The sequence below is a fragment of the Festucalex cinctus genome, chromosome 8, assembly GCF_051991245.1.
Source record: "Festucalex cinctus isolate MCC-2025b chromosome 8, RoL_Fcin_1.0, whole genome shotgun sequence".
NCBI classification, from domain to species: domain Eukaryota; kingdom Metazoa; phylum Chordata; class Actinopteri; order Syngnathiformes; family Syngnathidae; genus Festucalex; species Festucalex cinctus.
In genome coordinates this window covers 9,207,305-9,222,500 of record NC_135418.1, presented here as the reverse complement: position 1 = coordinate 9,222,500, position 15,196 = coordinate 9,207,305, and the positions used below count along the sequence as shown (strand labels likewise).

Genomic DNA, 15,196 nt, shown 5'->3' with positions numbered 1-15,196 from the left:
AATCGGTTTTTCAGAAAGAATAAATCGAGATTGTTTTCCTCCTCTGAGCCTGCAGTTTTGGGATTCATTCTTTATCGACTCAGCTGAGTCCTTACACCGTGAGCCCCTTGAAAAACGATACAATGCTGCCATCTGCTGGCCATAGTTAGTTGGTGTTTTTGATTCCACAACCCATTGAGCAGGCAGTACTGCACAAGACGTGGCACTGCTCATAGAGAGAGAGAGAGAGAGAGAGAGAGAGAGAGAGAGAGAGAGAGAAAACATAGTAAACGTCAATTAACGTTTATGGCGGCATTCATTAGGATTTTAGCATATGTCATTAAACGTTATTGGCGGTCAAAGAGTTAATATTAAATACTATTTAATTATTATTTAAGACCACTGTGTAGGTATAAAATTAAAGGGCAGGACTGGCACAGGTTGATGCGCACACACACTTTAATTAATATTGTAACGAACAAAGTGTTGTGTGTTCTGGGGTTGCCGTTTATGTTGAGCACTGTTATGTCGGACTGTTACTGAACTCAACACAGGTGTCGGGTGAGGGAGGAGACGGTGCGGTTGAGTAGCATTGTGGCGCTTTTTCCTGCTCGCAATGTTGGCCACTGCCAAAAAGTGGCGTGTTGATGAAAGAAATAAACGGGTGACTTACCCAAACAACATTTGCTGGTGGCGTTTTTACAAAACATTACAATATAACCAGCACTGTGGTGAGGGAAATGACACAATCACATGCACGCACATTTGCCAATACATTGGAATTTACAGTACAGTGGTACCTCTACTTACGAACGTCCCTTCATACGAAATTTTCAAGTTACGAAACTCCTCAACAGGAAAATATTGCCTCTTGTTACAAAACAAGTTTCAGGATACGAAAGGTAAAACTACAGTATGGGCTGTAGCTCCCAGAGTTTCCTGAACGCAACATACTTACAGCTGCTCTGCCATTGGCTATTACTGGCATCTTCCTGGTTTCCCATTGGCTAAGAGGGACCTGGCTAAGCGTATGTGACCATAGATACAGATTAGAATCTGTCTACGTAAATGTATTAACTAACGGCCGACAAATTTGTGCAAAAATTCAAACAATTGGTGATTGATGAAGGCCCCGCTTTCTTACCTGAAGTTTCCATCAAGTTTCGGAATTTATTGAAAAGAATCACCCAGAAAAAGTGTTCACCATTCGGGCGATCGCTCACTATGATGATGTTTGCCTTGGACATTTTCGAAGGAAAAACAAGGGCTCCAGGTGGAGGAGTGGAACCGTTACTTGCCTTCGGAAGATGATGTGCGACTTACATGATGTAAAACTGTGAGTGATAAATAAATAAATTAAAAAAATTAAAACAAACAAACAAAAAACAAGATTGAAACAAACATTATTGAATCAGTTCTTTACAAAACACCAGGCAAAAACACTTCTGAGAGAGAGAACATTAACCAAAGAGGGCAAAAAACGAAGAGGACAGCAGTTAAAAAGGTAAATGACAATCATTTTTATTCTTTGTTTTTTACATTACGCACAGCTCTCATTTATTGTGCAATAATCTTATTGTAACATGTATTTGTTACATGTTTTGATGCATTTTTATGCTTTATAAAACATTTATGCCTGAATTTTGGGAGGCTTGGAACGGATTAGGGCATTTACATGGAAAATGCGTCTCTACTTACAAAATTTTCTACTTAAAGGGATAGTTCAGCTTTTTTGACATGAATCACTATTTCATCCTCACCTCCAGTGTGTGCGATCAGCACTGACAGCATTCTGTGACACGAGTTCTGGTCCGGTGTTGGACGAGAGGAAAATAGTCCAGCAAGCTGGCTGGGGTCACTGAAATAAAGCGTTTTTCTTCTAAAAACAATTTCTGTTCAAAAGAGTGATACATTTGCATAATTAAACTCCTTTTCTGAAAAAGTCAGACGCCATTTCCACCAGGAACTACTTTTCTGTTCGTTCGTATCACTGCGCGGCGCCCCGCACGCAGCTGATAGACGCGCACTAATCTACAAGTTGTTTGTCTTTTCGAAGGCGTAAGGATCAGCTGGCTGCAGCGCGTCGATTAGCTGTCTACAGGGAGACGCGCAGTGACACAAACGAACAGAAAAGTAGTTCCTGGCGGTAACGGCGTCTGACTTTTTTCAGAAAAGAGTATTGTGATGCAAATGTATCACTCTTTTGAACACAAATTGTTTTTAGAAGAAAAACGCTTTATTTCTGAGACCCCAGCCAGCTTGCTGGACTATTTTCCTCTTGTCCAACACCGGACCAGAACTCGTGTCACAGAACGCTGTCAGGGGTAAGTCAGTGCTGATCGCACACACTGGCGGTGAGGATGAAATAGAGATTCATGTCAAAAAAGCCGAACTATCCCTTTAAGAACTTTCTTCCAGAACCAATTAATTTCGTAAGTAGAGGTACCACTTTATTCGGAACTGGCTCGTGACCACGAAGTGGGCTCACCCCAGGAGAGGAAAAAATGACATCGCTGTCATATGAGGACTATTTGCACTGGACTTTACGACAGTAGCCCGACTTTCTGAGTGACAAATAAAGCATTTCCTCTTAACTACAAACACTTGTGCGGACATTAGATCACTTTACAAACTCAGCGGAGCCAAAAGCGATTTCAACCAACAACCAAAAGTTTGCTCACCTCTGAACAGTCAGCGAGCCATTTATGTTTCTCGTACGTCCTGGCTTGAAAGTGACGGACGAAATTCTTCCCTGTTTTCGTGATGACTACTTCAGGAGTAGAACAACCACTTGAATTATTCTTTTCCTCAAAAGTTCTCCGAGAAAAGGGCACTCATTGGGATTCGGCGATGAACTTGAACTGAACCAGTGACTGTTTACGGCAGAACAAGCCAAGTAACCCAGTTGTGCGCACGCAGCTTGACTGTCAGCTTTTTTGCCATTCAAAAGACTCACATACAGAAACAACGGGACTAACACAAATTATTTCTCATTGTGTTTGCGCGAAACAAACTGTCGACTTCTCCGCTTCCCGCGAGGAAAACACAACAAAATATACAGGAATTTAAAACAGTAGAACTAACGGTATTGTGTTTTAGAGAACAATAAATATTTTCAATGATTTTATTTTGAAGGGTTCGGGCATGCACCGCATTAATAGCTTACTAGGACCGCTCGCCACTGCTGGAAAGTCAGATAACCGCTACCGCCTCTGCTCTGAATTCACACAAAGCATCATCCGCATTTAAACAGTCTGAATGAGCTGACAGATGTCAGGCCGGACTCAACTTCCATCTGGCTAGAAGGCAGGAATAATTCATTAGTTGATGAGCAACACTAGCAAGGATGTTTGTAAAAGCTGTTGGGCCAAATATATCACAGGGGTTGAAGCCAATGTAAATTGCTCAAATCTCAATTATTTTTTATTACGTGTTTTGTGCTGTTTCCTTTTTTTTTTTATCATTACATAGATAATACAACTCATAAATAGGACAAAGTTTATTCAGAAATAGAAAATACTTGATGAAAATTACATTTTTCTTTTAATAAAAAATAAGTCACAAAACATTTTTCCCCTTTCATTGTCATATCTGCATTTTTTTATTACAGCGTTTTAATGTTTTGTAAATTATCTTTGTGATTTAAACAAACGCAGATATATGCATTATGCAACTGTTACTTTACATGTCCCCCATTTTCACATCAAGACCAATATGCTGCTTACAGTTTACTGTCCTTATGTTGTGTTAGTAATTAAAGTGCCTTATTTTAATTTTGTAGCGTTCTACTTCTTCGTCTTGAGTCGTAAACAGCTGTGGGGGGGGGGGAGCCACAGTACTACAGGTAGAGAGGATACTGTTTTTTTTGTGATTTTATTTTATTTTTTTAAAGGGATACTTTACTTATTTAGCCATTTTTGGCAGTCAAACATTAATATTTTGCCTATAATAAATGTCATATTTTCATTATTTTTCATGTCCAATTAGTACCTTTAAAAACACATTTTGCAACTTGCTGTCGACTGAAAATGACATCACAAGTGCTCAGGTAACCAATCACAGCTCAGCTTGTGAATGTCACATGACCAACAGCTGAGCTGTGATTGGTTACCTGAGCCCCTGTGATGTCATTTTCAGTCGACCGCAAGTTGCAAAACGTATTTTTAAAGGTACTAATTGTACATGAAACATAACAAAAGTATCAAATTAATTACAGACTAACTTTAACTTTTTATTGCTATCATGGGCTAAATAAGTGAAGTGTCCCTTTAATTTTATGACAAAGAGACCAACTGTTTATTTAAAAATAAGACAACAGATATATTATTTTCACATGAGGACCATCTCATACTCAAGCTTACATTTGTACCTCGTCCCTGCTGCTTAGGCCGAGTGACAGCTAGTGATTTATTTTGCTATAAGTTGTCGCTCATTAAAAATATGTATTTGGATGTATTGTAAATCTATTTACATGTTTTCAACAACAGATAATCTGAAGGACTTAGGCTCAATCAGATACATATTTGATCCTGCAATGTCAATTTGCATGTTCTTTGTCAATCGATTACATTTTCCAAGATGTGTTTTTAATAGTAAATACTTTCTTTGAATCTGATTTAACTAATATTTTTTTACCTTACAAAATGCAATATTAAAATGCACTGTCAAATATAGAAATATAGGTTTCCGACAGAAAATCCAAAAGAAAATCCATTTGTCTGATAATCCTATATAACAAAATGGATAATAGTGCACCTTACCCCTCCCTCTGCATCTCATGATGGTCTAAATCTATTCCCAGAGAGACCAATCCAACACAGGCCAGATGCACATCTGATTATTTAAAAAAAAAAAAAAAAAAGAGGGGGAAGGTGGAACATAGCATACGCTTGATTTATGACTCATCCAAGCTCTCTAAAACACACAAGTGTCCAGTATATAGCAGAAGGTGGTTCATACTGTTAGCATCTCTCTATCCACCACGAAATGACGCTTCATTCAATAATCAATGGTAGACAATAGTTTTGGGTGGCAGTTTCTTTAGTAGTGAGCATGTCTGCATCACAGTTGTGAGGTTGGGAGTTCCACTCTTTGCTCCTGCATTCCTGTGTTGAGGTTGCATTGTTTTCCCCGTACTTGCATGGATTTTCTCTGGATAAACTGGCTACTTCACATTTTCTAGAAACAAGTATGTTAAAGGGACAGTAATGTGAAAATCAACTTTTTGGAGCTTTTAGCCATGTTAATATGTTAATTCCTCACCAAAAACATCACCAAAGTGGTGTTTTCATCCATTCGCCCCTCTTTGAGAAATTCTAGGTCATTCTGCCCTCCAAGCACCAGCCCCTCCCAACTCGATAGGCGTTTCACATTGCACGGCAGAGAACCATCGCCATTCTACACCACTACACACGGAATGCGTTGCGACGTAGATAACAATGGCGGCGTACGTCTAAATAAAGTTGCTACAAAATGTATTAAACTGGAAATGATTTTTGAAAAATGAATCTCATAGTTGTGTCAGTAACAACCAAATAAATAATATAGAGCAAACTTGTCATGACAGCCGGGGTTCCTTTTAACACATTTCCACATGACATAGCACAAAATACAATTACCGAGGTCCCAGGTTAGCCTGTCCCATGAATTGTGAAAATTACACAAAATAAAATATATGAAAGAAAGGATTCATGCTTTACAGCAGTTGTAAAAAAGTAAGAATTGATTTATTATTGACACACAAATCTATACAATAACCTTGTATACGTCATGATATTTTTTATATGGACTTGTCATTCAAAACAGAGAATCTTAATTAATAGCGAAAGTTTGTGCGTAAGTGGCACACATTGAAAAGGAATTGGGGAAGGGGTTAATTTTACGCATTATATATTTTTAACTCATTTTCTCCCCAAAATTTATAAATACGTTCTATTTTAAATCTTTTAAGTGTCCCAAAGTCGTATTTTTTTTTATTTTATTTTTTTTTATGCTAGAGCATACAGAAGGCTTTGATGATGTCTCTCAACTACAAAGAACGGTTGAATAAATTGTAGTTATTACACAAACAGCCAGCAGGTGGCAGCATAGTATAAGAGATAATCAAGACCATGTTGGAAAAAAAGCTCAATTACTTACAATTTTAAATAGATTTGTGGATAATGATGAAACTTTGCTATGTTCTAATGCTAATTGCTGCAAAACGGAAACAGATAAAAATATACCTTGTTATCCTGGTGATAGAAGAGACTTTAATCTTTCTTTTGGTAGGTTCCATGTTTTTATAGCAATAGAACACAATATTCTGTGGGCCTTGCAAAATCAGTCAAAATCCAGTAAAACAGCCAGGAATTGCTTCTGTGAAAATGGCTGGGACTGAATGAGTTAAATAATTAGCAGATTAATTTGTAATCAGTATTTTTTTTTTCTGCCAATAATCGGTATCGGCCTAAAAAAAAAATGCATATCGGTTGGGCCCTGATTCACTAAAATTTATTTTGGATACAGTATAGGCATGGGTTAGGACTGAAAATAGCGAAAATCCATGCGTAAATTGAGATGCACAATTTTTTTTTTACTGTGTGTTTATAGAAAGACAGACAGAAAAAGCTGGATGAATGTGAATGAATTGATTGATTGAAACAATTGCTTGTTTCATGGGGGGATAAAAAGCACCACTGATACGTCCCCACTTTCTCATCGCTTCTCCATGATTCACGTAGGTCAGATATTTTGGTTTCTAAATATTTCACCAAAAGGCCTGTTGCTGTTTACCAACGTGGAACCTTCCAAATGAACTTCCAGCCAAGTTAGCTTTGGACACCGGCAACTAGGTTTCAACGCCTGTCCCCTCTCACACGATCCTGGCAATAGCCAGATTGATAATTGTGTTTCACTCAAGTGAGTTCTCCACAATATCAATCTATTACGATGGTAATTTGCTCGGGAAAGACGGGACATTCTGTACAATACTTTGAGCTGATTGGACGATACGGCATCTTGTACACGTTTGTTTTTTACCAATTGTGGCAACGGATGAAAATGTCCTCTTCGATCTTGTCTTAAGGGAAAAAAAAAAAAAAAAGCACGAATATCTTTACCAGATAGAAATACACGACGCGCCGATGTTCAACGGGGAGTAATTCTGCAAGAACAGAATTAATTGCAGCATCCATTCGTCCATATTAGGTTAGTTTGTTTTCCCACGGTGTCGACTGTTGGCGCTTCCGTCCCGAAATACAATGTCGCTCTGTGATTGGTCTGAACCACCAGTGGTTCGGATCGGTGGAAATCAACGGGCAACAAAATGTATTCTCTGGAGTTTGGTAACTCACAAATACAGCGAGAATTCAGCTTGCAGAGCAAGGTTACTCTCACACGATATGAAGATTAATTCCTGCAGAACCTACAAAATAAAAGTACATACATATTCCAGCTGTGAGAACAGCTTTTTTTTTGGTGACGAGCTGAGACAACAGTGCATGCAGCTGTCCACATATGACATTTTCGCATGTCAAAAAGCGCAGACAGCGCACACGTTTCTTTTCTCAGAATGGACGGAGCGGATGTAAATTTTAAAGGTACCATATTATTCAACTTTTCCACATACTAATGTAGTTGTCAAATGTGTAAAAGGCATGTCTGTGACGTGCATTCATCAAAATTAACTTTGGATCTATTCTTTTTGCTGTCCCCAAATCAGCCAAAAAAAACGCTCTGTTCCAAACAGCCTGATTTAGGGGCGTGTTATACCACTCTCTCTCAAAGGGCCTGTGATTTCGGCTCCGCTAGTCATGTGCTAATGTTATGAAGGGAAACGACTGGCCATGGCGAACAAGAGTAGTGTGGTACAACTAGGGCTGGGCGATATGGCCAAAAAATAAAATCTTGATTTTTTTTTTTTCTGTCATTCTGGACGATTACGATTTTAATCAATTTTAATCAAAAGTTAAAAAAAAAAAAAAACAAAAAAAAAACATTTAAACAAAGTTTGATTTGTTCAAAAATAAATCCTGTGCAAAATGTTCAGACAATAACATACACTGGAACGGGCTTGCATCAGTTTTAACGTAAATTTACATTTTGGCAGTGTTCTAAAAAAAAAGTAGCCACCAGAGGGTGCTAGAACTGCACAAATGGAAATCAACCTGACTTTTTTTAACAGACGTGCTGCTTTTAATATCGTGACATGACAACGAGGATATATTGTGGCAATTTTAATATCACAATATCACGATACTGCCATTATCGTTACATCACTAGTTACAAGGCGCACATGGTATGTCCATCCATCCATCCATCCATCCATTTTCTTATCCGCTTACTCCTCACAAGGGTCGCGGGGTGCTAGAGCCTATCCCAGTTGGCTTCGGGCAGTAGGTGGAGTACACCCTGAACCAGCCAATCACAGGCCACACAGATGAACAAGCAACCACACTCACAAGCACACCTAGGGAAAATTCAGAGTGCCCAATTAACCTGCCATGAATGTCTTTGGAATGTGGGAGGAGACCGGAGTACCCGGAGAAGACCCATACAGGCACGGGGGAGAACATGCAAACTCCACCCAGGAAGGCCGGAGCCTGGACGCGATCTTGTGTCCTCAGCACTGGGAGGTGAATGTGCTAACCAGTCAGCCACAGTGCCGCCCACATGGTATGTTATAAAAAAAATCTATATTTTACTCGTGGGCCATGTTTTCTAAGAACCACCCATATAAGAAAGGAAAAATGGAAAATCATGATATAATAAAATGAAACAAAAATGTCAAGCAGTGATCATATTCTACCTATCAAAGAAACAAGGACAGTAAGGTGACTTTGAAAACAACAACAAATTATCAAAGTGAAAGCCCAGAATCCTCATTCGTCTGTCTCGTTTGTAAGTTATGTAAAATGTGGACATGGCCCATTCAGCTCCTGACAGACAAGAGGGAGAGGACACCTAAAGGACACAATTTGAGAATATTGTCTGGCTTGATGCAAGCATGGCTACCTCGCTCCAGCAAAGTCACCTTGTACTGCTGTGGCGATAAACATGTTCACTTGTTCTTTAACACTTTCGCGAAGTTTAAAAAGATAGACAGAGAACATTTAGGAACAGAATTCTTATTGACCAAAAAAAAAAAACCAAAAAACGACTAACTTGTACATTCAGACATATCAGACATAAATGGAGATGCCAACCCCTATGATCACTTCTCAGGAAATTTCTGAATATTTGATCAAGAGTTTGTCACGGACATTTGCGCAAAAGATTTCAACATTAATATTTTTATTATATATTCTTTCGTTGAATAATTTCTAGAAACAAAATTTGGCAGCACATTTGTTTTCATTTCAGTTTTAATTTATTCAATACAGTATTGCAAAATATAGACTCGTATAATTGTGAGTGTAAATGATTGTTCGTCTGGATTGGCTGGCAACTGGTTCAGGGTGTACCCCACACCTAGTGCCTGAAGCCAGCTGGGATAGGCTCCAGCAACCCCACTACCCACCAGAGGAATAAGAGGTTCAGAAAATGGATGGCTGGATAGATAGATTAGTATATACTGAGATTTAATGTCATGTTTCAGTTTTGTTTTATTTTGGTGAGAGTTTTGGTTGTCTGGTATTCTTGTGTATTTCCCTAGTCTCGTTAGTGTTAACCTTGTCCACCAGCGTGTGTCTTCCCTTCCTGGTGTGTGTTGCTAATTTACTGTCATGTTTCAGTTTTGTTTGAGTTGGGTTTTTGTTTTGTTTTGGTGAGAGGGTTTGTTGTCTGGTGTATTGGTGTTTTTCCCCTGTCTCGTTAAGGTCTGAGTAAGTCCACATGTGTGTTTCTAATTGGTTCCCTCTGCCCGCTGTGTGTCCCAGCTGTCTATTGTTAGTGTTCGTTAGTGTTGGTATTTAGGGAGTGGGAAAGGAAGACACACGCAGGTGAACAAGGTTAACACTAACAAGACTAGGGAAATCCACAAAAGACCAGACAACCAAAACTCTCACCAAAATAAAACAAAACTGAAACATGACATTTAAATCTAGCTTTTTTTTTTTTTTTTTTTGAAAATGTTTAGTTGCTGACAAACGCCTGCTCCACACTTGTGCCCATTTATCAGTAATGTCGTGAAAATCTGTGGAAATGTGAATAGTTACGTAAGTCAATTTTTTATTTGTGTGTGCCGCTAAATTTTCTACCCTAAAATTTCACATTTAGGACAACCAAGCTTCTAGCAAAAACGAAATAAAAACAAAAAAAAAGTTAGACTGGAGCCCATACATCTCTAGCTCAGCGTCTTTCTCTTTGGGGCAGTATTTAATAACAAAAAATGACTTAATTACACTAGATGGTTACTACACCTAACAAACTCGTTTCTAAAGTCTGTACTGATTAGGTCAGCCCTAAGTCAAAGTAAATGCTTTTCAGTCCGGGTTCAAAATTTTGCTTTTTTTCCCAGGCTTTACACAATCAGGATTTTTGGGACCAATCACGATCGCCGATTATAGAGTTAAGAAAAAAAAGATTTCCGATCACCCATACAATCATAAGAGTATCCATTTATCTATTCAAATAACCTGTTTATTTACTGTTTATTTTTGCTTTATCACATTCAGGATTTTTTGAGTCTATCAGCAAGTTCGGGGGGGAAAATGATACTCAATCTCCAGTTCAATCAGAAGATGGAGAACTATATTTAGTTAAACAACTTGTATATTTAATCCACAGTATAAAACCTGTCATTTCGCAAATCCATGTCTAATTGCGACTCACTGAAATGCATTGGATGGGGGGAAGAAAAAACTGTCGTAACTTTTTTTTTTTTTTTTTTTTTTTAAACAGTTTCTCCTAAGATTACGTTGAAAATTTTCACCTGAAAACGTGTCAGTTTGGGGTCTTTAAATCTTTGACCGCCAAAAACGTTTAATAACAATTAGTAAAATCACGACGTATGCCGCCATAAACGTTAAATGACGTCATCTGTTTTTAAAATTTTATTTTTATTTTTTATTTTTATTTTTTTATCTATCAATGGGCAGTGCAACGTCTAAGTGCAGCACTGCCTGGTCAATGGGTTGTGGAATCCAAAACACTAACTAGGGCCAGCAGATGAAAGCATTGTATCTTTTTATTTTATTTTTATTTTTTTTTTGTGAATGATCAAAGCCTTTGTTATATATCAAAGTTTTTTTTGATAATGTGTGGCAGTAAAAGAGTTAAACATAAGAACCCCAACAGGTCCATTCCATTCTGCCTGCCAGGGTATTAAGACAGTTGCATTTGTAATGTAATCAAAACAGTGGGTTTTGTGCATGTCAAGAGGAGAAGAGCCTGACAAAAAAATTAGGCAGAATAGAAGAATTAAGACAAGTAATGGGTATCATGGAAGGAGGGAGGAACATGAGTTTGTTTGTGTATCAAAGGTCAGCTAGCAGAGTCAAGGGAAGATGGGAGTAAGGGAAAAATGAATGGTAAATGGACTGCTTTGTATCTTCAGACTAAAGTCTCAGCAGGGAGGAGTCTGTTTGTGTGGCCAGGGCTACTGGTTTAAATATGGGGAGGAGTAATTTCGAGCAGCCGCTGATGCTTTAAATAGCAGGTGGGATGATGTTTGTGGGGAGAGTGAAAGTGGACTTGATACCGCATGCGGAAGGAATAAACTCAAATGGATGCGCTACTTTGTTGTTCTTATTAATTAAGGGCAACTTTCTGCCTTGTTTCTGGACACTGAGTGAACACAAAATGAGCTTTGTTTACTTACCTGTGGAGTCAAGCTGCTATTTTCCTTTATTTCTTTCCATGGTTCCCTTGAGTTTCCAGACCTAGAGGAAACATGACTTCAGTTATGTCACTGTTAGCGAGAATGCACAATAGCGTCTGAAAGGCGAAAGATGATGGACAGACTTGAACCAGAACAAAATTGAAAAACATGGACCGATGAAAATGTATGCTACATGTATTGTATTGTACATTTATGCTTTATACTCGTCTCAGTGTGTGTGTGTGTATATATATATATATATATATATATATATATATATATATATATATATACTACGGCCCAGTCGTTCTAGCTAGGGACGGCGTTAAAATTAGCTGGTGGCAGCCGCTTTTGAACGCAAACAAAACAAAAAAAAAACCTGAAAATAGAGCAACCAAGTTACTGATTGCGTGTCATTGCCAGCTTCAGAGTGAAGAGTGAAAAAGACTCCTTGGTTGTCTCCGTCACGCAGGCACAGAGTAAAAAAAGGGGACTTGCCAGTGAGCAGTCACTGCTTGCAAAATTCACAAAAATATCTCATTTTCACCAGGCCGTTTTTACCAAAGCAATCATTGAATAATATTATTTGTACGTGTACTCTTTCTTAAAAATGCTTTTAGTGCGATTTTGGCTCATGCCCTTTTCACTGTTGTCTAAACTTTGAATAGCAGGGAAATCTCACTAATGCTCCAACAGTACTGCCAAATCTCACACTGTAGTGAGCGCAAACAGATTAGGTCACTGGAAGTAGCAAATCAGTCAATGAAAAAATATATTACACAATCCATGTAGCCTATAGGCTGGCTACCTGCCTTTTGTTCACATTCACATCTGTGGACACAGCACAGGTACTCACCAACACACACACATGCTTTACAACAAACAATACAATAGAACACAGTATTCTGTAGGCCGTCAAAAATGGGTTAAAATCTTGTAAAATGGCTGACACAGAGGATGGCAGCGCTGCAAATGGCTTGCATTCAATGTGTTAAGTGCTGGCATCAATGAAAATGACTGAGTCCTACCAGAGCTGGCCTACGACGGGAGAACTTGTTTTAAACTTCTAGCAACTTGTTTTTATCCATCTGCTGTTGTGGCTTTAACACAAGCATTAAAACAATTAGAACTGTTGTGCTAAACAGACAAATGAACTCCACCTTGATAAATAATGTGATGTTTACATCGCTCTCCACATGTCACGCCGCTGTAAAATGGCTGTTCTGATTAAATATATTGGTGCACGTAAACAGCAGATCGGAACGGATCATGTCAGTCGGAATCATTTCAATTGGAGTGAAAAAATAACAACAACATGTAAACCCAGTACTTTCCTCCTGAGGAATGCCTTCACCTCTCAAAATCAGAGACCCGCCTACACCTCCCCCCTCCCCTACAAATCCTCCTCTCCGGCTGGCTGCTCCATTCAGCCTACTCTCCAACAACAGGGACATAACAAAAGGACCTTGCCTCCCTCTGTGGATACAAGGCAGAAGATTTGCAGACCACCACATGTTAATGTGTAACTAAGAGTCCAAAAAAACATATCACAAGTGAATTTTTTTCTTTTTCAACAAAAATCTACATACAGTATGTGATAGTGTAATATCTACATGATACAAGAGAGATAATTCTGTCTCCAGTCAGATTCATTAAACAATGGATCACAAGTTCAGTGAAAAGTGAAACGGTATAGCTACGCATGTCGTTCTTGCGAATTAGGGTATTGTAATGGTCGCATGAGATTGACAAAAGCCCTTTTATCTCGCCAGTTCCAGGCAGTAATGTTTTGCCATTATTCCACCTCGCTGGTCTATATAAAACCAACTAATGGGGGAGGGCATTAAGCCGGTGGGGGAAGGACACAAGGAACCATGGTAGTGTGCTGTGTCACGCTACAGTTGTGTAAGTACGCTACCTAAAAAAAAAAAAAAGGGTGATGTGGCTCCTGTTTGTATAAAATACCACATCAATAAAGCTGTGTTCAGTCAAATATGTTTATTTGCTGTGATGTGTTCTTTGTGAGTCACATCACTCTACTGCGCCTTAAGTCTATTATCACACGAATCGTCACGTTTTTACCGCAACAGTGACATAAGTCATTCACTACTGTCTCTCTTCGAGTAGCCATGTTGATTTTTTTTCCATATCCACCCACTGCTACTGTTTACTTACTCGCGGACTTACATCTAAATATTATATAGTTCATATGTACGTCCGTGTGTTTTCCTATGATGTTTACTACTCTTCAACATATACGCCGTGCTTTTATGTCGGCACATCCGTTCTTTGCTCATTGGGTCTTTTCACTGTGTCTGAAAGGAAAAAATGAATAAAACAAAACTGTTTGGTCAGGTATGTCCCACCTCAGAAATGCACTTCATGGTGATTGTGCCCAGACTCATTCGCTGGTTATAGGCTACCAAAACATCATCAAGTTTAAGATAAACAGACTGTGCCAAAAAGTACTGTGTACTAAAAGTACACTTAATCCAGTGCTTCACCTTTTGTTATCATACATTTGCTGCAATGAAGAACTGCTTCTGCTTGCAATGAAGACTGCTCTGCTTGCAAAGAAGAATTGCTTTGCTCAATAAGCTGAAGAACCAAAACATTTAACGAAGCAAAATGGTTCGAGCCAGTCGGCTGAGGTCATCTGTTTTCTGTGAATAAATGATTGCAAACCTGACCACACATGTTCCACTCGCATGCACAATACATAGACAAACAAGTACACTAACTATGCCTTGCATTTACATTTTTAGGGTTGGAACACCCATGTAACTAGGGGCGTGGAAAGGGCATAGAAAAGCAAATAAATAGAGAGGGTGAGGAGGAGGAATCTTTAGAGAGTGCAGGAGTGAATTGTGTCAGTCAGTTCCTTTCCTCGCGAGCCCTGAACTGAGTGTCTTCTCTCCTTTTTGTGTCATGTTTAATAGATGTCAAACAGGTAACCCTGACATTTCCCAAAACTGTACCTATATTGTGAAAGTATCTTAAATGCACCATGTTGTTTGCTTAGCAAGGACGTTGCAAAAGTGATTCTGTCATCCCCAAGTGTCCTTTATTGGCAGCCCAGTTGGAGTTAACTGCCGAACACTGTTCAAACTGAGAGAGGCATCCTGTCCAAATTGGAAATCATTACTATCATTAAGCACTGCTTAATAAAACATTGTGAAACAGGAAATGCAAGCAGTGGACACCGATCACACATGATTGTGCGCTGCATTCAATTTTCTATACTAGTATCGGTAAATGGCATCGGCCCATTATTTGTTCTTACTCAACAATATCGATGACTAGTGCCGGGCGATATGGCGGGCCATTTTATATCACGATAACGATATACCACGATATAGATATATTTGCAATCCCTCCATGAAAAATTATTCAACATACTTTGCTTACATTTTCCCACTTTATTTGTAAGTAACATTAACCAGAATGTCACAAATGAATCCAGTAGTGCTGCAATAT

General features: G+C 38.7%; 1 protein-coding gene across 1 annotated transcript in view; it reads right to left on the bottom strand.

Moving 5' to 3' along the window:
• plxnb1b (plexin b1b) overlaps positions 1 to 15,196 on the bottom strand; it is a 143,389-nt gene that overhangs the window by 115,692 nt on the left and 12,501 nt on the right. Inside the window, exon 2 of the mRNA XM_077528653.1 lies at positions 11,720 to 11,780. The gene's annotated coding sequence lies outside the window, so the exon portion shown is untranslated. The remainder of the gene's footprint in view (positions 1 to 11,719; positions 11,781 to 15,196) is intronic.